The sequence below is a fragment of the Stegostoma tigrinum genome, chromosome 2, assembly GCF_030684315.1.
Source record: "Stegostoma tigrinum isolate sSteTig4 chromosome 2, sSteTig4.hap1, whole genome shotgun sequence".
NCBI lineage: Eukaryota > Metazoa > Chordata > Chondrichthyes > Orectolobiformes > Stegostomatidae > Stegostoma > Stegostoma tigrinum.
The window spans coordinates 42821529-42844315 of record NC_081355.1 but is presented as its reverse complement, the minus strand read 5'-3'; the positions used below and the strand labels follow the sequence as shown (position 1 = coordinate 42844315).

Sequence of the window (22787 nt, the reverse complement as noted above, 5' to 3'; positions counted from 1 at the left end):
AACCTCAGGGCCCTGGTTTTTGACTCAAAATCAGTATTGCTTTTCAGGCAATTGCAATATAATAGAACTGCTAGATGACAAAGTGTGGAGCTGGATGAACACAGCAGGCCAAGCAGCATCTTAGGAACTCCTAAGATGCTGCTTGGCCTGCTGTGTTCATCTAGCTCCACACTTTGTTATCTCAGATTCTCCAGCATCTGCAGTTCCCAATATCTCTGATAATAGAACTGCTAAGTGTTTGTTCCTCAAATAATAGAAGTGGGTGCTTTTTAAAGGTAACAGTGTGAAAGGTATTTTAATCACTGATCAAGTATTTGGGCTTTTTAAACTTCAGTACTGCAGGCAAGAGGTTTCATTACGACTCCCAGTATGTGTGCATTTGTTTTCAGGCTTATTGAAACATTCGTGTATTGTGATGTTACTTGTAACTGACCCTACAGATTTTCCTATGTATGAACTGTGTAATATAGCTTGTAGGCTTTCCTCTTAGCAAACAGACACAGGAATAAGTGTGACTGTCTTTATTTCTTGAAACATGAGATCACATGATGCCTAATGCTGTGTCATAAAGAACAGAAAGGAAATGCTAATAGACACCTCATGTATTAAAAGTCAACAGGGTAATTAACAAGCAATACTAGGTATAAAAAAAACTTGCTTTCAATGACTTTTGTGGGATTTCTAGATTAATATTGTTTCTCTGTATGCAAATTTTGCAATGTATAACATGAGATGGTGAGTACCAAGAAGAAAAGCGGTTAGCCAAAGGCTACAGATCTGGCTAGGCTTTTGTTCATTGTTTGTTGTCTTAAACATTCTGAAACCAAAGTTCTAAGTGTGGAGCTGGATGAATACAGCAGGCCAGGCAGCATCTTAGGAGCACAAAAGCTGACGTTTCGGGCCTAGACCCTTCATCAGAAAAGGGGGATGGGCAGAGGGTTCTGAAATAAATAGGGAGAGGGGCGAGGTGGATTGAAGATGGTTAGAGGAGAAGATAGGTGGAGAGGAGTTGGAGTTGTAGAGAGATCCCCTGAGGTTTGTCTGGAGGGAGGAGAGTACCTTCTTCAGGTTAGGCCTCCCCAGAAGAGGCTTTGCAGTGAGGTTAAAATTGTATCAGTTCCCATTATCTCTGATACAATTTTAACCTTGCTGCAAAGCCTCTTCCGGGGATGCCTAACCTGAAGAAGTTACCCTCCTCCCTCTGGACAAACCTCAGGGGATCTCTCTACAACTCCAACTCCTCTCCACCTATCTTCGATCCACCTCCCCCTCTCTCTCTATGTATTTCAGAACCCTCTCCCCAACCCCCTTTTCTGATGAAGGGTCTAGGCCCGAAACGTCTGCTTTTGTGCTCCTGAGATGCTGCTTGCCCTGCTGTGTTCATCCAGCTCCACACTTTTTTGTTATCTCGGATTCTCCAGCATCTGCAGTTCCCATTATCTCTGATACAATTTTAAGCTCTTTGTGGAGATTCTTTCTTACCCAATGAAGGATGCACCATACCCTGCACTCCAGCTTTGATGCTGTTCACTGTACTCTGGAATTGGTAACAATGATGATGTAAATGGGGTATATCAGTAAAAGGAGACAGAGGAAAATTGATTTGTATTTCCTAAAATCTTATAAAGTCCAAAATTTATAGATAGCCATTGACTTTGGGCAGGAATAGCCAGATTAACTTTGTTGATTGACTGACTGCTTGAAAGTATGCCATAAAATCATCCATTCGTTCTAATTGATTTTTCTATTTCAGTTGCTTGTTGATAACGAGCACATGTGAAAAAAAACGTCAAATTTGTATTTAATAAATTACTAAAATTGTTTTTATTGTCAGTTTACATTTTCTGCTGAGTAGTTCTGAACTAATTGAGTAAGTGAGATGCTGTTTGTTGTGAATCCTTACAGTGTAGAAGCAGGCCATTCAACGTATCGCTTAAACACCAGCCTGCTGAAGAGCATCCTGCTCAGACCCAACCCCCTAACCTATCCCTGTAACCTTGCATTTCCCAAGGCTAATCAACCTAGCCTCCACATCCTTGAAAACTATGGCCAGTTTAGCATGACCAAACCACCTAACCTGTATATCTTTATGCTGTGGGAGGAAACCAGAGCATCAGAAGGAAACTGGTACACCTAGAGGAATTCCACGTGGACAGAGGGAGAATGTGCAAACTTCACACAGACAGTCAACTGAGGCTGGGAGTTGAACCCGGGTCCCTGGCACTGTGAGGTAGCAGTGCTAACCACTGTGCAGCTCCAAGTGATGCCCATGTACCTCACTGGGAATTTATCTTAAAATATATAAATCATTACACACCTCACTAGGATAATGTATTCATCTTGTGACTTACAGTCAGTATGCAAGTAGTTAGACTGGAGGTTAGATATGCAATATGTGGTTGACCAGTGAAAACTATTTGAGTACAGTTTTATTTTCAAATCAAAGATCCACATTATTATTTCACTAATTAGATTAGATTCCCTACAGTGTGGAATCAGGCCGTTCGGCCCAACAAGTCCACACTGCCCCTTGGAGCATCCCACCCAGACCCATCTCCCTATAACCCACACACCCCTGAACACTACAGGCAATTTAGCATGGCCAATCCACCTAGCCTGCACATGTTTGTACTGTGGGAGGAAACCGGAGCACCGGGAGGAAACCCACACAGACACGGGGAGAATGTTCAAACTCCGCACAGACAGTTACCTGAGGCTGGAATTGAACCCGGGTCCCTGGTGCTGTGAGTCTGCAGTGTTAACCACTGAGCCACCGTGCTGCTCTTAAATCCTCGTGTATATTTGATACATTAATGTCTAAATGAATAATGTAACATGGTAGCAATGTATGATTTCTGGACAATTTTGACTTTATTAAGTACGTCATCTGCAATGTGCTTATTGAAAATTAGGTTGAGATATACAAGTCTCAACCCTTGACAGTCAGTAGAAGAAAAGAACTTGCAAAAGTGAAACAACTGTCAAAACTCCCTGGAAAAGTGATTCTGCAATTCTGTAGGGATCTGACATACATAGTACTTTTGGTCTTGCTTCAGTTGGAATTCAGGTGGATTGAATGGCATTGCATTCAAGATGAGCTATGATTGTAGCAAATGGCAGAATTGGCTCGAGAGGCTGAATCGCCTACTCCAGCTCCTGAGTTCTTGTGTTCTTCAGCCAGTGAGTGCCAAGTTCTGAGACCCTAGCTGATCTTGCTTAACACAAAACCCCACAGGCAGAAGAACTAATTACTCCTAACTTCCTTGTAGGAGATTTAGGAAACTCAAAAATAAACAGTAACTGAAATTGCTGGAGAAACTCAGCAGGGTCTGGCAGCATCTGTGAAGAGAAAACAGCTTTAACATTTAGAATTTAGTGACCCTTCTGAACTGGACTCAAAGCTTTTACTCTCTTTTCTCTACACCATGTTAATTCTATTTTCTCAGTTTTTATTTCCAAACCTCCAACATATGCAGTTCTTTGTATTTTAGCCAAAAATAAAGATAGACTCACCTGAGAAGAATTAAGAATGTGTCCAGCGATAGTTCCTACCAGCAAGGAAAAGCCTGTAAAAAGCATTTTTCACTGAACGCTTCAATTTGAAAATGCTGCAAACATATTTCCTGCTGAAAGTAATTGTTTTGTGAATAGGTCTGGAACTTAGAAGGAGCCAGAAAAAGCTCAACAATACCACCACTGCAGAGAAGCAATAACCTATGACCATTTCAGACCTGACTGGCCACTAAACAGGCTGAAACTAGTAACATTAATTTGAAAAAAGGAATAAGAAACTTGCATTTTATTAAAATTCTGCAAAAAGCTGCAACAATATCACATATTTCCCAACTGTCTATTGAAACATAATGGATCACCTGTCTGAGTTTACTTCTGATAACGTGTGAGTTGTCATTAATTTTGCTATCGGTATTAAGTCAAAGAAACAAAGAAACCTACAGCAGAGGAACAGGCCCTTCGGCCCTCCAAGCTTGCGCCGATCAAGATCCTCTCTCTAACCTGTCATTTATTTTCTAACGGTCTGTGTCCATTTGCTCCCTGCCCATCCATGTACCTGTCCAAATATATCTTAACAGACGTGTCTGCGTCTACCAACTCCGCTGGCAACGCGTTCCAGGCACCCACCACCCTCTCTGTAAAGAACTTTCCACGCATATCTCCTTTTAAACTTTCCTCCTCTCACTTTGAACTCACGATCCCTAGTAATTGAGTCCCCCACTCCGGGGGGGGGGGGGGGGGGGGCTTTTTGCTATCCACCCTGTCTATACCCCTCATGATTTTGTAGACCTCAATCAGGTCCCCCCTCAATCTCCGTCTTTCTAATGAAAATAATGCTAATTTATTCAACCTCTCTTCATAGCTAGCACCCTCCATACCAGGCAACATCCTGGTGAACCTCCTCTGCACCCTCTCCAAAGCATCCACATCCTTTTGGTAATGTGGCGACCAGAACTGTACACAGTACTCCAAATGTGCCGAACCAAAGTCCTATACAACTGCAACATGACCTGCCAATTCTTGTACTCAATACCCTGCCCAATGAAGGAACGCATGCCATATGCCTTTTTGACCACGCTATTGACCTGCGTTGTTACCTTCAGGGAACAATGGACCTGAACACCCAGATCACTCTGTTCATCAATTTTCCCGAGGACTTTTCCATGTACTGTATAGTTCACCCTTGAATTTGATCTTCTAAAATGCATCACCTCGCATTTGCCCGGATTGAACTCCATCTGCCATTTATCTGCCCAACTCTCCAGTCTATTTATATTCTGCTGTAATTTCTGACAGTCACTATCAGCTACTCCACCAATCTTAGTGTCCAGCAAACTTGCTGATCAGACTACCTACACTTTCCTCCAGATCATTTACATATATCACAAACAACTGTGGTCCCAGCACAGATCCCTGTGGAACAGCACTGGTTACGTCTCCAGTTTGAGAAACTCCCTTCTTCTACTACCCGCTGTCTCCTGTTGCCTAGCCAGTTTTTATCCATCTAGCTAGCACACCTTGGACCCCATGTGACTTCACTTTCTCCATCAGCCTGCCATGGGGACCTTATCAAACGCCTTACTGAAGTCCATGTATATTACATCTACAGCCTTTCCCTCATCAATCAGCTTTGTCACGTCCTCAAATAATTCTGTTTAAGTTGGTAAGTCATGACCTTCCCTGTACAAAACCATGTTGCCTATCACTGATAAGCCCATTTTCTTCCAAATGGGAATAGATCCTATCCCTCAATATCTTCTCCAGTAGCTTCCCTACCACTGACGTCAGGCTCACTGGATTATTCTTGCTGCCCTTTTTAAATAAGGGGACAACATTAGCAAGTCTCCAGTCCTCTGGGACCTCACCCGTGTCTAAGGACGCTGCAAAGATATCTGTTAGGGTCCCGGCTATTTCCTGTCTCGCTTCCCTCAGCAACTTGGGATAGATCCCATCCGGACCTGGGGACTTGTCCACCTTAATGTCTTTTAGGATACCTAACACTTCCTCCTTCCTTATGTCAACTTGACCTAGAGTAAGCAAACATCTATCCCTCACCTCAACATCTGTCATGTCCCTCTCCTTGGTGAATACCGATGCAAGGTACTCGTTAAGAATGTCACCCATTTTCTCTGAATCAGTGCATAACTTTCCTTCTTTGTCCTTAAGTGGGCCAAACCTTTCTCTAGTTACCCTCTTGCTCTTTATATATGAATAAAAGGCTTTGTGATTTTCCTTAACCATGTTTGCCATGTCCTTCTCAGACTGAACATAGACACATTATCTTTACGTTTGAAGATCAATTATGAGTTATTTTGAGCGCACCAGAATTTCCACAGAGTGATGTGTGAATTGTGAAATTGTCAGCTGAGGTTACCATGAAGGACTCCTCATCTCAACTTCTCCCCTTGCCTGAGGCTTGGTGACCCTCAGGTTGAAACAACTCCAGTTGTTTTTCTATAATGGTATGACTAAGGCAAATTTTATCTTTCTAATTCTTTTAGGCCACTTTTACTTTTCTGAATGTTTCAATTAAAAAAAAACTAGCCTTCATGCTTTTATCTTGTACAAAATAAGTTAGTAACATCTAACAATAACTGCAGAGTAAACTAAATTTAAAAATGATAGTATTAAAAATATAGAAATAAAGATTAAAAGTTGATACAAACAAAATATATTAAAGTTTAAAGCAATACCTGTCTATCATCATTGCAGGTCTGTTGCTTACTTGAAGATTTCTTTTTTTGAGATGACGGGTTAAAACTTGAAGTCAGATTCTCCAGCTATGGTGCCTTCTGTAGTTGGAGGTTTCTTGTATAAGACGATAAGAACATTAGACATACGAGTGGAAGTAAGTAGTTGGAGTCCTTAAGTAGAGCAGGCCCTGAGAGAGAGGAAGAAGATTTCTTGTTCTTCACTAGTTCTGAAATTCTGAATCTTGCAGTTTGCCTGGACTGTTTCAGCAGAACTGTAATTGATTTTTAAGATCACTTTTCCTTCAGTTCTCTTTGGTTGAAATCTCTGTCTCTGTCTTTTTTTGGATGTCTTTCAGGACCCTTCCTAAGGAGTTTTGATTAGTACAGGGTCTCAGCCTGTATTATATGAATTGTAACTTAAGATAGCTGCTAGGTTGTTTCACAAAGCAATATATTGGAATTCCTTATGGGGATTCTTGTATTCTCCTGTTTACCTAAGAAATTTCAAATTCTCACCGCTTTATCACCTAAATCAACAAACAGAATCAACAGTGACCTCTTAGCAATCTTTCAGGCTTATGTCCATTAGAAAGAGATCTCTTTGTAAAAACATGTAATATTATGATGATACAGTCACGACAGAGCTTGGTACCAGAATGCAATATCTGATACTTATGTATTTTAGCAAGTCACTTACAGATACTATTGTCACTTCATAAGCAGTGACAGAAGTGTGAATCTAACTTCATACCTGCAAAGCTGGCCATGAGCATAGTGCGAAGTGATAGCGTCCACCCTTTTTGACGTTTTCCAAAAAAGACATCTTGGACCAGCCTAAAGGTAACATTTTGGAAGCATTACCACAATGTGGATCGACATAGAGTAAAGGCCTAATGTATCCACCATAGTATAGTATCTGATACAAGGAAGCCTAGTAAGGAATGCAGGCAATATATACTTAACGATGTTCCATGAAAATGCCCAGGTTTCAATGCTGAATGCAAACCACATGGCACCAGAGGACACTGGAGGCACAAATTCAGGAAGCAAAGGATAAAATAAAATGATGCAGTATATTGAAAGGCCACAAACAGGCTGAAGAAATACATCACCTCAATCAACCCAAGAGCACATGCCAAGTATCATCAAGAAAAGATCTAGAAAATGTTTAATGAAGCTATGTAGTTCAACAATCAGAATGCTGGAATATGGACATTCAAAGTGAAATGACATTCAGTATGTGCGTGGACAAGCCTACTCAGTTGTCACGCTATATTTAATTATTTAATGCACTACTCAGAAAACAGATTAAGATGAAAGTTGCTCATGACTGGCATGTAGGTTGCAAATTATCCAACCCAACAATGGACAGGAGGTTAAAATGCAAGATGTCTTTTTTGGAGATCTGAAATTTGGAATTCAGCAGAATACATCAGCATGAGCCCAGAATCAAGATCATGCTAATTAAAAATACCGAATGGCATGACAGTGTGATGAAATACATGCCAAATCAGAACAATATCACAACAAGAAGCACAAGTTAACCCTGTTTCAGTTAGAACATTGTCTAAGGTGTAATACTAAAGATACAGAACCAGCACACTGAAAATGTACCACAGAGAACGGCAAAGGTCACCATAATTGAGTCTGTACGGATACGTAAACTGCCATTATGTTTCAGAGTCATAGAGTCAAACAGCGAGAAAACATGGCCTTCAGCCCAGACTGGTCCATGCTGACCATGGTTCCCACTCAGCTAGATCTAATTGCCTGCATTTGATCTATAACACTCGAAGCCCTTCTCATCCATGTAACTATCCAAATTTTTTTTACATCTTGCTGTTGTACTTGGCTCAACCACTTCCTCTAGCCCATACCATATCTACACCACTGTCTGCGTGATGAGGTTTCCCCTTAGGTCCTTCTTAAACCTTTCCCCTCTCACCTTAAACCCATGTGCTCTAGTTCTCAATTCCCCATCGTTAGGAAAAAGACTATATGCATTAATCCTATCTGTGTCCCTCATGATTTTATATACCTCAATTAGGTCACCTGTCATTTCCCTACACTCCAAAGAATAAAGTCTTATCCTGTTCAACCTCTCCCTACAATGCAGGCCTACTAGTCCTGGCAACATCATTGTAAATCTTCTTTGCACACTTTGGAGTTTATACCTTGTGTGACCAAAAGTGTACACGATACTCCAAGTGCGGCCTCACCAACGACATATTTAACTGTAACATAACATGACTTCTAAAAGGTGTGTTGACAAATACATGAATAAGATGGGAATAGAGACATATGATCCCCGGAGAGGGAGGGGGTTTTAGTTGTGACAGGCAGCATGTTGATGCAGGCTTGGAGGGCCGAAGGACGTGTTCCTGTGCTGTAAGTTTCTTTGTTCTTCGTCCCAACCCATATACCCAATGCCTGGACTTGATGAAGGCAGCGTGCTAAATGCCTTCTTCATCACCCTATCCATCTGTGATGCCACTTTCAATGAACTATGTACTTGTATTCCTCGCTTCCTCTGTCCCACAACACTCCTCAGTACCATACCATTTACTGTACAATTCCTATCTTGGTTTGACTTTCCAAAGTGCGACACTTCACACTTATCTGTATTGAATTGCATTTGCCAATCCTCAGAGATTAGTGAATTTGTTGCTGTTTGTCAAAGTATTTGGAGACACAATTTTATTTTGTGTTGCTTGATGTAAATAGCTTGATTCTTAAATTATAAAGCTTTGGTTAGAAAAAGGTGCATATTGTGATAAAGTATGCATGCACCTTTTTAACAACTATCATCACACACCTCGACAGGATATGATGTATTAGTCCCATGATTTGTAGTCAGCAAGCAGCCAGAAGAGAAAATAGGATGCACGTTACTTAATCTACCAGTTAACTCTATCCGTGCATAGAACATAGAACAACACAGTGCAGAACAGGTCCTTCGGCCCTTGATCTTGCGCTGACCTGTGAGCTAATCTAAGCCCATCCCCCTACACTATCCCATCATCATCCATATGCTTATCCAAGGACTGTTTAAATGCCCCTAATGTGGCTAAGTTAACTACATTGGCAGGCAGGGCATTCCATGCCCTTCCCACTCTCTCTCTGAGTAAAGAACCTGCCTCTAACATCTGTCTTATATCTATTACCCTTCAATTTGTAGCTATGCCCCCTCGTAAAAGCAGCTTCGTACATCTTCAAAGAAAACCCACATTATTGTTTAAGCAATCCGTATATACAATTATTACGTTTACACTGAAGAAAAGCAGAAAACACTTACTACTTCTGAAGGATTCAGAAGGATTTTTTGTTGTTAGCTGAAAACTTTTCTTTATAGATTTGCATTTGGGGCTTCTAGAACTGAAGTCTTGTTTATGTACAAAGGTAATTAAAGCTAACCAATCATACATTTTGAAGATAAATATGTAGTCAGTGCATGCTAAGTAAGATTGTTAGTATTGTGAAACACTTTGTGAAACCTGGACATCTGACAGATATTACATCCACCAGCAGTGCAGAAGAGAACACCATCACAATCTCTAACACCATGGCTTTGTACATCCATAATTTTCCGATTATTTTTAATGCTAGAGATTTAATCCTAGAGCTGGTTGAATATGAAAGGTTAAGGGGAAGCCCAGCCATATCTGAAAAGAAGATACAGACCTAATGAAGCTACAACACATGTTTACCAGTGTGCTAGATGCCAAAATAATAAAAAAAACCCTGCAGAATAACCTACAGATTGAGGCAAGTACTTTAACAGCTAATAGATCAGAACAAAGTTCTGTACCTCTGTTACGGCTAATTGAGAAGGGCAGTTGTCGAGTAGACAAATATGGAAGGAAAACATTCCATAAACGTTGGTGTGCTTAACCATTGTAGATGCCAGCATGTCATTTTTTAGAGATTCACTCATGGGATGTGGGTGGCTGTGGCTCAGCCAGCATGTATTGCCCATCCCTAATTGCCCAGAGGGCACTTAAGAGTCAACCACATTGCTGTGGGTCTGGAATCTAAGATGGCAGATTTCCGTCCCTAAAGGACATTAGTGAACCATATGGATTTTTTTCAACAATCATCAATAGATTTGTGGTTATTATTAGACTCTTAATTCCAAACTTTCATTGAATACAAATTCCATCATCTGCAGTGGCAGGACTTGAATCATAGTGTAAAACCATGGAATTCCTACAGTGTGGAAACAGGCCATTCATCCCATCAGTCTACATCAACCCTCCAAAGAGCAGACTGCCTGGACCCAGCCACAACCCTATCCTTGTAACCCTGTATTTCCGATGGCCATTCCACCTAACCCGCACATCTTTGGACTGTGGGAGGAAATTGGAGCACTTGGAGGAAACCCAAGCCTGACGTGAGAATGTGCACATTCGACACAGACAGTCACCCAAGGGTGGAATCAAACCTGGGTCCCTGGCTCTGTGAGGCAGCAGTGCTAACCACTCAGCTGCCATGCTACCTTAAAGATCCCCAAAACATGCTGAGTTTCTGGATTAGTAGTCTAGCAATAATATCACTAGGCCATAACCCTCCCTGTATGTAAATGCAAGAGGCAAGGCAGAAATATTTGACCCAACTTGCCTTTAAGAACTTCAGAGAGTCAGCTGTGGTTTACTTTGTGCCACACTTGTATCTGGATAAAAGCATTGTGGTTCAAGTCCCACTTCAGGATGTAAGCACAAAAGTCATGTAATTCTGGGGGAGTGGTGCATTGTTGGCTGTGACATCTTTTGAATAATATGTTGAACTGAAGCACTTCCATCCTCTTATGTTGATGTTAAAGTTTATATGGCACAATTTCAAAAAAGAATGGGGGATTTGTCACAATAATTATAGCAAGGGGTTTTTATGTTTCCAGTTTGACAGCTTAAAGAACCTATTAAATGATTAGGGCTATGAACAGAAATTTGATTTTATGACATATGAACCACTCCAAGAGATTTAAAAATTTTGTAGCTTTTATGAATGGGAGTTGTTTTCACAATCAAGTCTATGTAGTGGTTTGTGTAAAATAAGACTCTGGAAGCCTAGTTAAATCCATAAATTTAGATGTCAAATTTGAGGAAATTTTCAGAAATCATTGTAAAGAGCTGACAGTAGACATGGGCAAAAAATTTGGGTAACAATTTATCCTGGCAGATAGTTTCTAGCTGAAGCAAAAATGCACTCTCCGTTAGAGCTAGGTGGACTAATTCAGTGGAAGAGAGGTGATGGGTTGAAAGGTTGACCAGCAAGGTAAAACTGCTTTTCTTGTAATAACACCTTTATCCTTTTAATTATTTTCCTAATCACCCTGCCCATCCTTACTCTAGTGTGTAGCTCTAGGAGGTTGTTTGGAGACTAACATCTGAGGAAAACCGAAAAACTGCGGATGCTGTAAATCAGGAAGAAAAAACAAAGTTGCCAGAAACACTCAGCAGGTCTGGCAGCATCTGTGGAGGAGAAAAAAGAGTTAACGTTTTGGGTCCGGTGACCCCTTTTTTTAACGATCTGAGGATGTTTTTAAATTCATCTTACAAGATTTTAGAACCTTGTATGAACAAATGACATGGAAATATAAATTCATTGCTCTCCTCCTTCTTGCAAAATCTCTTTCAGCCCATGTGCACGTTCTTTACCTGCCTCTGAAAGGCAACATTCACCAGGGGCTGAGAGTCTGCATGGCAAAAAGTCAATTTTGCAATTCTAACTATTGATTCCACAATTATTACTGCATTGCTAGCATCCTATCCTTTTGATTTTGGTATTATGACTGTACATATAAAAGCTAAACCCATACCAGTGGATGATAGAGAGGAAGAAGAGAATAACAACAAGAATGACCCAAGGAAACCTAAACAGATAAGTAGAAAGCGGGACATAACACCAGCGCTTCATCGGAGGCTCACTGATGATGTTACCTAGAATGGTGACGAAATGTCTGAAAAACTAACCTTCCAGCTCAGTGAGCAAACTCACATCCAGAAACTCAACCTGAGCTACAAATCTTCTCAAAACTCGCTAAGAATGAACTCTTAAGATCTCTGTAGGTTAAATGAGTAAAAACATGGAGAAGCTACTCAGAGATACTTTGACTTTAGATATTTGAGAGTGTACTATAGTAAGGAAAGTGCTATAGACCACTGGAATGCCCTGACTCTCAGTCAAGATAGACTCACCAGAGATGGTGGTATAGTAATGAGGCAGTGGACTTGGATGCTGCTCAACACTGAATCTGGGCCAATGGTATTAATCAAACATAAGCCAGAAAATCATGATTAACATCAACCTTTCTCAATCATTTGATGAATCAGCACCCTTCTATGTTGAATATCACTTGAAAGAAGCACAAACCGTTTCAGTAGCACAGCACAGCACATACTCTGGGAGAGAAATGTTATTGTCTATCATAAAGGATGGCTCATTTGCACTACTACTGATCAAAGTAGCTTAGTCCTGAAGAGCATTGCTACCAAGGGTATAGAAGATGATGAAAGAACTAATATGATCGCAAGACCAGTCTTTGTAGTGTTCTGAGAAATGCATTGTACACCAGTAGAAAACAAAACAAAACTACAGATGCTGGAAGCCTAGTTCTGAAGAAAGGTCACCGGACCAAAAGTGTTGACTCTGCTTTCTCTCTACAGATGCTGCCAGACCTGGTGAGTCCCTCCAACAATTTCAGTTCTTGCTACGAGTAGAGGCAGTATAGAAAGGGAGTAAAGGAGTCCATGTTTCCCTGAGATTCAATGGACAATAATAGTTTGCTATGAGCTGGGCCCAGTACTTTCCCTTCATGAGTGTGTAAGAGTAAGCTTCTTCCCATCCAGCAGTTTGGAGGCAGAGATAGAGAGTTTGAGGCAGGCTGCTGACTCAGCCTGAAGTCTTGTTCTAAATCTGGAAGTCAAACACCAACTGCCTTAGATTCTCAGAATTATATTTTTAAGCACTCATGCAAACTCCTTTTTCAGTCATGTAACAAGGACAGGCATTCCAAATACTGATAGCCCATTTTAGTGGATTAATTGGAAGGTCATTAGCTGACAGTTTAGCTTTACCTCCCCCAGTAGTATTTCAACTGCAAGGTAACTTGGTACTTACAAAAGCACTAATGTCTATTTTAGCAAAGCATGCCCTGATGTTTTCATGAGCTGGCTGCAAGAAGATGGATTATTTCCAAGCCCTTCTGCATCTGCTTTAGGTGGAATTTCTATACAATGTAGATGGTTCAGAAACTTCTAAAAATGTGATCATGTGACCTTACCACTTTGTATCCAGCAAGGTTGTCTGACTGGAAAATATAGAAAAAATACAGTTTTCTTTAGGCCTTCTCTTCTTGGCCTCTGGTCATGCCACTCCTTAGAAGCTTTTAGTTGTGTGGTCATGCAACTGCTTCGAGTTCTTTTGATCAATACATTCGACAACTTGTTGTGATTTATTGACTGTTGATGAAAACAGTTGAATGTGTAATTCAGTCATTTTTACATGTAATGCAAACATATGAGGAACACAGCTCACACTCAAAACAATTTTTTCTCAGCAGCTGTGGGCATCACTGGCAGTGCCATTATTTGTTACCCATCTCTAATTGTCCATCTGATGGTGTTCATAGTTGCTGCCTTGAACTGCTGCAACCCATCAGGTGTAAGCAAATACATAAAGCTGTTAGGGAAGAGCATTCCAGGATTTTGACTTGGCGATAATAAAGGAAAGATTATATACTTCCAAGTCAATTGATGTGTGATTCGCAGGAGAACGTGCCGGTGATGGTACTCCCATGTATCTGTTGCCCATCTAGCGATAGACTTTGTGTTATGCCTCCTGAAATGAAGCCCTTCTAGTCCTAGAGTCATCACATAAGTTGAAGATTTTATGAAAGTATATGGAATCCCCCAATTTACTGTATTTCAGACCTAGATTGACAGAAAACATGGACCTTGTTACTTAACAGGAATTACTACTTATTGCAAATAAGTAAACTGTAAATACAAATAAAAAATTATCAACTGTCAGCATCCAACTCTACCAGTCTAACTCCATTATAAAACTCCCACTAAACCATATACAGATTGACGCAAAATACCTGAGTGTTATGTGTGGAAGGAAAGTAGTTGGTTGAGTAGTGTCAGACACAGAGTTAACTGAGATGATCATTTTGGCTTGTTGGTTCTTGCAGTTCCTCAATCTTCCTTTTCTAGGGACTTTCATTTTCTTGTAAGTGAGATAGGACAACTGGTTCACACTTAAAATCTCTGACTTATTGGTTAAAAGCCACAGTAGTGGCAACTATGAGACTTTTAATTTATTTAATTAATGTGTTTTTAATTGCAGAGGAAAGGACGTCACACTCCTTTCCAGAGATTGTGATTTCTGACCAAACAATCAGACCCTCAACTACTCAACTACCTGGGAGACAGTCAAATAAATGTTGGCAGGCAGAAGACCTTTGTCATCAACAACTGGTTACTACTCCACAGCCTAATTAACTACCTATTGTCAGCTGAATCTTCCTTTGTAACCTTCCCCACTACTTTAACAAGCAGCAGAATAATAAACTTTTATAATTAGTGCTAGATAACATGCTCTTAAAAATTCTTTCTTGGTTCTTTTAAAAAAATGTTTTCCCATTTTAGTATGCAATCAAAAATATAGGTAAGTAAATAGGTACAATGTTTACAGTTGCTTGGTAGGAAGATGCCATTGAAGTAGAATTGGTGAGTTGCTGCAGTGCATCATGAATAATGTGCACTCAGCCACTGTGATTGTTGTGGAGGGATGATTGCTTTATATACAAGATTAATATAATTTATTCAAGGTATTCTGGATTTAAATTCAGAAAATGTTGAGGTTGAACTTAACATGTGTATGATTGAAATCTTCATTAATAAACACAAGGTATCCTTTTGACTATTTACTGTGGGAACAGTGTAATGGTATTGACCTTGAATAATACTCTGGAGACGTGTTCAAATTGCATGAAGGTAGCCTGGGAAGTTTAAATACACTTAATAACAAATCTCTAGTCTCGGCAATCATAATTATTAAACTAATGGATTGTTGTGTAAAACTCATCTAGTTTAGTAACGCACTTTGTGAAGAAAATCTGCAGTTTTTACAGGGTGTAGGACACCAGATCCATGGCAAGGTGGTTAACATTTAATTGACATCTGAAATGGTCTGGAAGCCCACTCAGTTATGTCCTCCTGATACAGAAAGATTGCACAGGAATAAAACTCTGGGTTGACTACCTGGGATCAACCAAACTACCAGAAACTGCACAGATAAACTCTGCCAGTTGATTTTCCAAAGTCCTTGTTTTTTGCATCCATGTCTGTTTTTGCATTGTGGGCAAAATTAGACAGGCTCAGATAACAGATCTGGCAGCTCAACTTGTGTTAACAATGCTGTTCTCTTTCCCCTCCCAGCACTAGAGGTGCCACCTCCACATTTGAGTCCTACCCACCATTTGTAAAGGCTCATGGAGTCTTCCAAACTCCATGAAAATCTGATCCAATGAGTGGGAAGTAGCTTCAATGTAAGCATTAGTGGTAAATTGAAATGAAGTCTCCTTAGCCTTCTAATGTCAGTATCAATCATCAGTCTCACATTTTAAAAAGGCTGTTTATAGTTGACATTTTTAAAGACATGCTTTCTGCACTGATTTATGAGAAAGAACTGTCTACAGATGTGTGAACTTTAATTTTAATTTAGGCCCGAAACGTCAGCTTTTGTGCTCCTGAGATGCTGCTTGGCCTGCTGTGTTCATCCAGCTTCACACTTTTTATTATCTTGCAAAATCAATGGTGTTGTTTGGAGTGGAATTCATGACAGATGATGCGTAACCTGTTAGGGCTCAGGCATGTAGTTCTGTTATGGTTCTGTATTTGTCTTTGGTCTGCTTTGGTTGTAGCAGTGTGAGTTTGTGCTGCTTGGTGCCCTTTGTGCTTTGTTGCACTATATGTTAGGAAACCGCAGTGTATAAGCTACAGTTTGTCTGTTTGAATTGATCATCTGATAGTCAAGATTTGTATCTGTGTTGTTTATACAACCGAGTGGTTGGAGCAGTGTTTCTGAGGGTATTCAAAATGCTCCCAGCTTCTTAGCAATTAGCTTCACACACATTTGCTCAAAAGTAATGAATAACAGACATCAGAGAGATGCAAAGAAGCAATCCTTAGTGGAGGTAGGGAGGAACCAGCTTTTACTGGTTGTGCTGTTATTTCCTTATTCCTGATTTAATGATCAATACTATTAATTAAGAAGTTGTTTCTGATTTGTTGTATATATTATTTACAGGTTCAGTTAGCTCAGTTCTTTTAGAATCTTGATTTATTAAACAAGATTTTCTCATTTGTATTATCAGTTAAATTATAAATATATGGTCTTCAGGTTTCATGATGTGATTGCAGGTATTGAATTGTGCCTGATGCTGACAAACAAAAATCTTCTAATTAACTTTGTCAGGCAAATTACCTGAAGTACAACACAACAGAACTATGATTGTGGTGGTGTGCTGATTGTTCATAGTCTGATGTTAAATGTATGCTGAGATGTAGGGTGTATTTTTTTGGTGGGGAGGGTACATGTAACAGGGTTGGTGTTCGACCACTATCTTCCTTCCTAGACCCCAGAGGTAACCCTCACTTTACAGGCAGTGGCAGGCGTAAAGAATACTTGCCTGTCCACTATTTATAAATAAACAAAGGGTCAATTGAGCTTGTTAAAAACTCAAATAACTACGGTATTACCCTGCCCACATCATAGTTTAGCTGGTGTGGGCAGGGAGGCAGAAGTTATTGTAACTGAGCTGCTGATGTGAAGAATGAGGAAGAAGAGACAGTACTCTATCTGGGGCATTAGCTATTTTGCCTCTGGAGGTAGAGTCATTTCGCTGTTGTCTTGGCTGTGATTTAGTCCTTGAATGGTAACCATCTTAGGTGGAGAACAAAGGAGAACAAAAGCAATAAAATTAGACATTTTCACAGTTTGAACGCATAATGCTTTGCAGTTCATTTTCTGGCCTATCCAACTTGCCCATCTCCCATAGATCGATCCTTAGCCTAGTCAGATATCATTCCTTTGCTGCTGGAGGAGCTGAAGGTTGGGCACACCCTCTCCTGGCCCTCCCCATATTTACTGCTATTGTTAGCATGCATGACAAGGTAGAAAATGAGGGACATGTCAAGAGAAATCTAAAACTCCTATCTGTAAGCATCTCCATCATGGTGTTATTCAACTGTTGTATCCAAGTGCATGAAAAGGGAAATCTTCCATATTTTTTGGCCTGATTTGCCTTGCGGCACTAAGGCTGATCACTTTTCTCACAGCTTCCAACAGAGGTACTGATGACCTCAGGAGAAACTCTTGACAAAAATGTGACACTGGCGTTGTGAGTACCTTAGCTAAGTTCATTATTTTTACATTTTTTTTAAAAACAATTTTGGTTTGGATCTGTGAGCTGGGAACTATGAACTAAAGATGATTTTTAGATTGTGGGTAACAGTTTGTTTTAAAAGGAAAACAGACCAAAAAAAAACTTTATTATTCATGAAGCCAGGCCTGGAAGTTAATTGTAGGTTACTTCCTAATTGAAAGGTTCTGCAGGTGCTTCATCACCAGGGAAGATTATTATATTGAAACAGATAGCAGAAGTTCTCTATTACCTAAGTCAATGCCTAGGAATTGATTCTAGCAAGTCCGGAAAAGGCCGTATGCCCAAGCAGATGGCAGATGTTGAATGGTTAATTGGGGCTTTATGGAGAAGACGGTCAGTGTATTAAGGAGTGATCAGAGTTGGAATTGGATCTTAGACTGTATATTCCGTGAGAAGAAATCTGACTGTTGACACTACAGCATGAAGATTTGAAAGCTCCGTTACTAACCTCCCATTTGTAGCTCTTGAAAGTTCAGAACATTATAAATTAAGTAATATATATTACTGCCTTTATCTGAGTGAAGTGAAAAGGTTACTCTGATCACATCTTCAGAAAATCAACTAAGAAACCATCATTTCTGCCTGTGGAACAATGCATCAGAAAAACCACTTAAGTAATCCGGCCAGTTTTGTTATTTTCTTTTATTTATCCCTGCATTTGTTTGTTTGTCTTTTGTGTGAATGAGGCGGAAAACATAGAACATAGAACATTACAGCACAGTACAGGCCCTTCAGCCCTCGATGTTGTGCCGACCTGTCATACCGATCTGAAGCCCATCTAACCTACAGTATTCCATGTACGTCCATATGCTTGTCCAATGATGACTTAAATGTACCTAAAGTTGGCGAATCTACTACCGTTGCAGGCAAAGAGTTCCATTCCCTTACTACTCTCTGAGTAAAGAAACTGCCTCTGACATCTGTCCTATAGCTTTCACCCCTCAATTTAAAGCTATGGCCCCTCGTGCTCGCCATCACCATCCTAGGAAAAAGGCTGTCCCTATCCACCCTATCTAACCGTCTGATTATTTTATATGTTTCAATTAAGTCACCTCTCAACCTTCTTCTCTCTAATGAAAACCACCTCAAGTCACTCAGCCTTTCCTCGTAAGACCTTCCCTCCTTACCAGGCAACATCCAACAAAGGTAATCAGGTTTATAGTACAGACCAATTAGATTATTTTGTATAATTTTTACTCTGCTGAAGTTACTGTATTGTTCATAAACTGCTAGATATTTTAAATTATAAACCGGTGTCTGAAATTGATTATACTAAGAGTCTGTGATTATTCAAATGTCTGACTAGGAGCCATTGGGTTCAATTTTGAGGGTCTTTGAAGGCTTTATTATTACTGTCCTGTGAATACAGAGGTAGAAAGGCTGATTTGGTTTGGCTGTCTGACTCTGTTTGGAACAGAACTTACCCTTGTGGATTGGAGCAAATTGTTCACATTTTACCTACATTGTACCCAGGTTCCCTTGCTCACTTCCTTTGGCACCTACACTCAGGATAGATTGGTCTGATGGAAGGGTCTTCTTAAACAATCTTTAGAGAAGAACCCCTTGATAATATTGGAAGCAATGTAACAAGTGATTGGGTTTAATTGATTCATTGACTAGAATGATAGAAAGGGGGAACAGGTGCGACTGGTGGAAAAAGCTGTCAGACTAAGTGGTAAATAAATTCTATCCGCAAAGAAAAGTGTCTTGGATTCTCTCTGCCTTGATTCAATTGACTTGGATCTAAATTGACACAGAAAGCAGTGAAGAGTGGAATCTACAAATTATTTTCAAGCAGAATGTTGTAATTGGAATTAGAAGATTTAAAATGAAGTGTACTATATCAGGGTAGAATCTTCCCCTGATTTTGTGAAATTGAAGTTTACAGTCAATGGAAATATTATATGGCTATGTTATACGACAAATGTTATGCCTTGACCAAGAAAAAAGCAAATATGGCATAGGCACTGAGATAATGGGAACTGCAGATAGAACATAGCACATAGAACAATACAGCGCAGAACAGGCCCTTCGGCCCTCGATGTTGCACCGACCTGTGAACTAATCTGAGCCCCTCCCCCTACACCATCCCATCATTATCCAAATGCTTATCCAAGGATTGTTTAAATGCCGGTAATGTGGCTGAGTTAACTATGTTGGCAGGCAGGGTGTTCCACGCCCTTACCATTCTCTGGATAAAGAACCTGCCTCTGACAGCTGTCTGAAATCTATCACCCTTCAATTTGTAGCTATGCCCCCTCGTACAAGCTGCAGTCATCATCCTCGGGGAAAAAAAGCTCTCACTGTCCACCCTATCTAATGCTCTGATCATCTTGTATTATAAGAGGCTATTAAATCCCCTCTTAGCCTCCTTCTCTCCAATGAGAACAGATCCAAGTCCCCCAGCCTTTCTTCATAGGGCCTGTGCTCCAGACCAGGCAACGTCCTGGTAAATCTCCTCTTCACCTTTTCCAATGCTTCCACATTCCTTCCTGTAATGGGGCGACCAGAACTGCCCGCAATATTCCAAATGAGGTCGCACTAACATTTTGCGCAGTTGCAGCATGACAGCAGGGCTCTGGAACTCATTCCCTCTACCAATAAAACCTAACACACCGTAAGCCACCTTGACAGCACCATCAACCTGGGTGGGAACTTTCAGGGATCTATGTACATGGACACCAAGATCCCTCTGCGCATCCATACTACCAAGAAGCTTTCCATTGACCCGGTATTCTGCCTTCCTATTATTCCTCCCAAAGTGAATCACCTCACATTTATCCGTATTAAACTCCATTTGCCACCTTTCAGCCCAATTCTGCAGTTTATCCAAGCTTCCCTGCAACCTGCAACATTCTTCCACACTGTCCACCACCCCACCGACTTTAGTATCATCTGCAAACTTACTAACCCATCCAGCTATGCCTGCGCCCAAGCCATTTATAAAAATGACAAACAGCAGTGGTCCCAAAAGAGATCCTTGTGGCACACCACTAGTGACCTGACTCCAGGCTGAATATTTTCCATCGACCACCACTCGTTTCCTTCTTACAGAAAGCCAGTTTCTAATCCAAACTGCTAAATCTCCCTCAATCCTGTGCCTGTGTATTTTCTCCAATAGCCTACCATGTGGAACCTAATCAAATGCTTTACTGAAGTCCATGTACACCATGTCAACTGCCCAACCTTCATCCACATGCTTGGTAACCTTCTCAAAAAACTCAATGAGGTTTGTGATCCTGGAGAATCCGAGGAAAGTCCTTTTCTGATGAAGGGTCTAGGCCCGAAACGTCAGCTTTTGTGCTCCTAAGATGCTGTTAGGCCTGCTGTGTTCATGCAGCTCCATACTTTGTTATATTGCATAGGCTACTAGAAGCAAGATCGCTGAAGATGTTTTGGTGTTCTGATCATCATTGACAGTCTCTTGCAGACAAAGTTGACTCTCTTCCACTCTCAGGGTGCCAGAGGTGGCTGTATGGACCGATGCAGTTGCTGCAGGCTCACTTACACTTGGGGCAGAAGATGGTTGCGGGAAGGGTTGGTTGGAGTGTTGGCGTAGCAGTGCGCTCCTTTCACTGTTTTCACCTGACTTCCACCTTTTTACCAATGGCAAGCCTTGAGGTGCTCGATGCTTTCCTGGATGCTGCTGCTCCAATTTGGGACAGTCATGAGCCAGCGATTCCCAGGTGTCTGTGGCAATTCTGCACTTCGCCACTGAGGCCTTGAAGGTATGACTGAACCACTTCCTTTGTACGCCTGGGGTACACTTGCCATTTTGAAGCTGGGAATAGAGTGGCATCTGTTTGGTGAGTCTTGTGTCAGTCATGCAGATGACGTGCCCTGTCATAGCCGATCAAAGTGGTCTGGTTGAGGATGCTAGCGTTGGTGTATCTTTCTTGCCAATGGGTTTGCAGGATCTTGTGCATGTGTCATTGGTGGTACTGCTTCACTACCTTGAGGTGTCTGCTGTAGACAGCCCACTTCTCGGGAGGGTGGGAACCACCACAGCTCTGTAAACCGTGATCTTGGTGTCTGATCTGATGTTGTTCTCCTTGAATATTCTTTTCCTCAGACAGCTGAAGACTCCAGTAGAACACTAGAGGCAGTGCTGGATCGTTCCATCAATTGCTGCTTTGGCCAACAGGACACTCCCAAGGTATTGGCCATTTTCTAAGGCCTTCTGATGAACCACAATGCCAGGCCAAGTTGGTGGATGATCTTTGTTTTGTGGATGTTCAGGGTGATACCCATGCTCTCATATACCAATATAATGGTGCTGAAGTTGGTATAGAGTACATCATCTGAGATTTCATGTACTCAAGTGTCATGTGCATACTGTAGCTTAATAACACTACTTGGGGTGACTTTGGATTTGGCTTGAAGGCGGCAGAAGTTGAATAATCTCCCGCAGACTTTGTAGGTTATCTCCACTCCAGCAGGGAGCTTGTTGGCAGTGAGGTAAAGCATTGCAGTGAGGTAAATTGAAAACAATGTTGGGACAATGATGCGGCTCTGCTTGACATGGTCGATGCAGAGAATGGGTCAGTGGTGGAGCTGTTTGTCATTACCACAAGCTCCATGGCGTTGTAGAGAAGGTGAAGGATGGTGACAAACTTCATTATGTAATCAAAGCGGAGAAAGATGCTCCATAGTGCTTCCCAATTAATGGTCTTTTTAAGGTCGAAGAAGGCCATGCCCAGGGTAGGTTCTTTGTCTATGGGTGTTGTTTTTATAATCACCAATAATTTTACAACAACCCCCATATCCTAGTAATTTCATAACTACCTCTTGCCCAGTCCAGTGCTCACGAAACTCCTCAACCCCCAGTGTGTTTTTGACCCCTAATAACTTTATAACACCCCACCCAGTAATTTATATAACGTCCCCAGCCCAGTGCTATATATAACCCCCAACCTAATGTTTATATTTGGTGATCAATTAAACACATGGAAACATGGTCAGACATTGACTAAGAAAGGAGAATGGATATTACATAGAAGAATATATAATTAAATTTAACAGACTGTATTATACAGGCCACATTTGGAATATTGTGTACGATTCTGGTTGCCACACTACCAAAATAATGTAGAGGCAAGGTACAAAAATGGTTTACTGGGATGTTGCCTTGT

The 22787-nt window shown here is 40.9% G+C and overlaps 1 protein-coding gene across 9 annotated transcripts in view; it reads left to right on the top strand.

Moving 5' to 3' along the window:
- Nucleotides 1-22787, top strand: part of phactr1 (phosphatase and actin regulator 1) — a 537086-nt gene that overhangs the window by 168472 nt on the left and 345827 nt on the right. Inside the window, exon 1 of one of the 9 annotated variants that reach the window (XM_059653733.1) lies at nt 16368-16404. The exons of the other annotated variants lie outside the window; for them this stretch is intronic. The gene's annotated coding sequence lies outside the window, so the exon portion shown is untranslated. Of the gene's footprint in view, nt 1-16367; nt 16405-22787 lie in introns of those variants that run through there. 9 annotated transcript variants of the gene reach the window in all.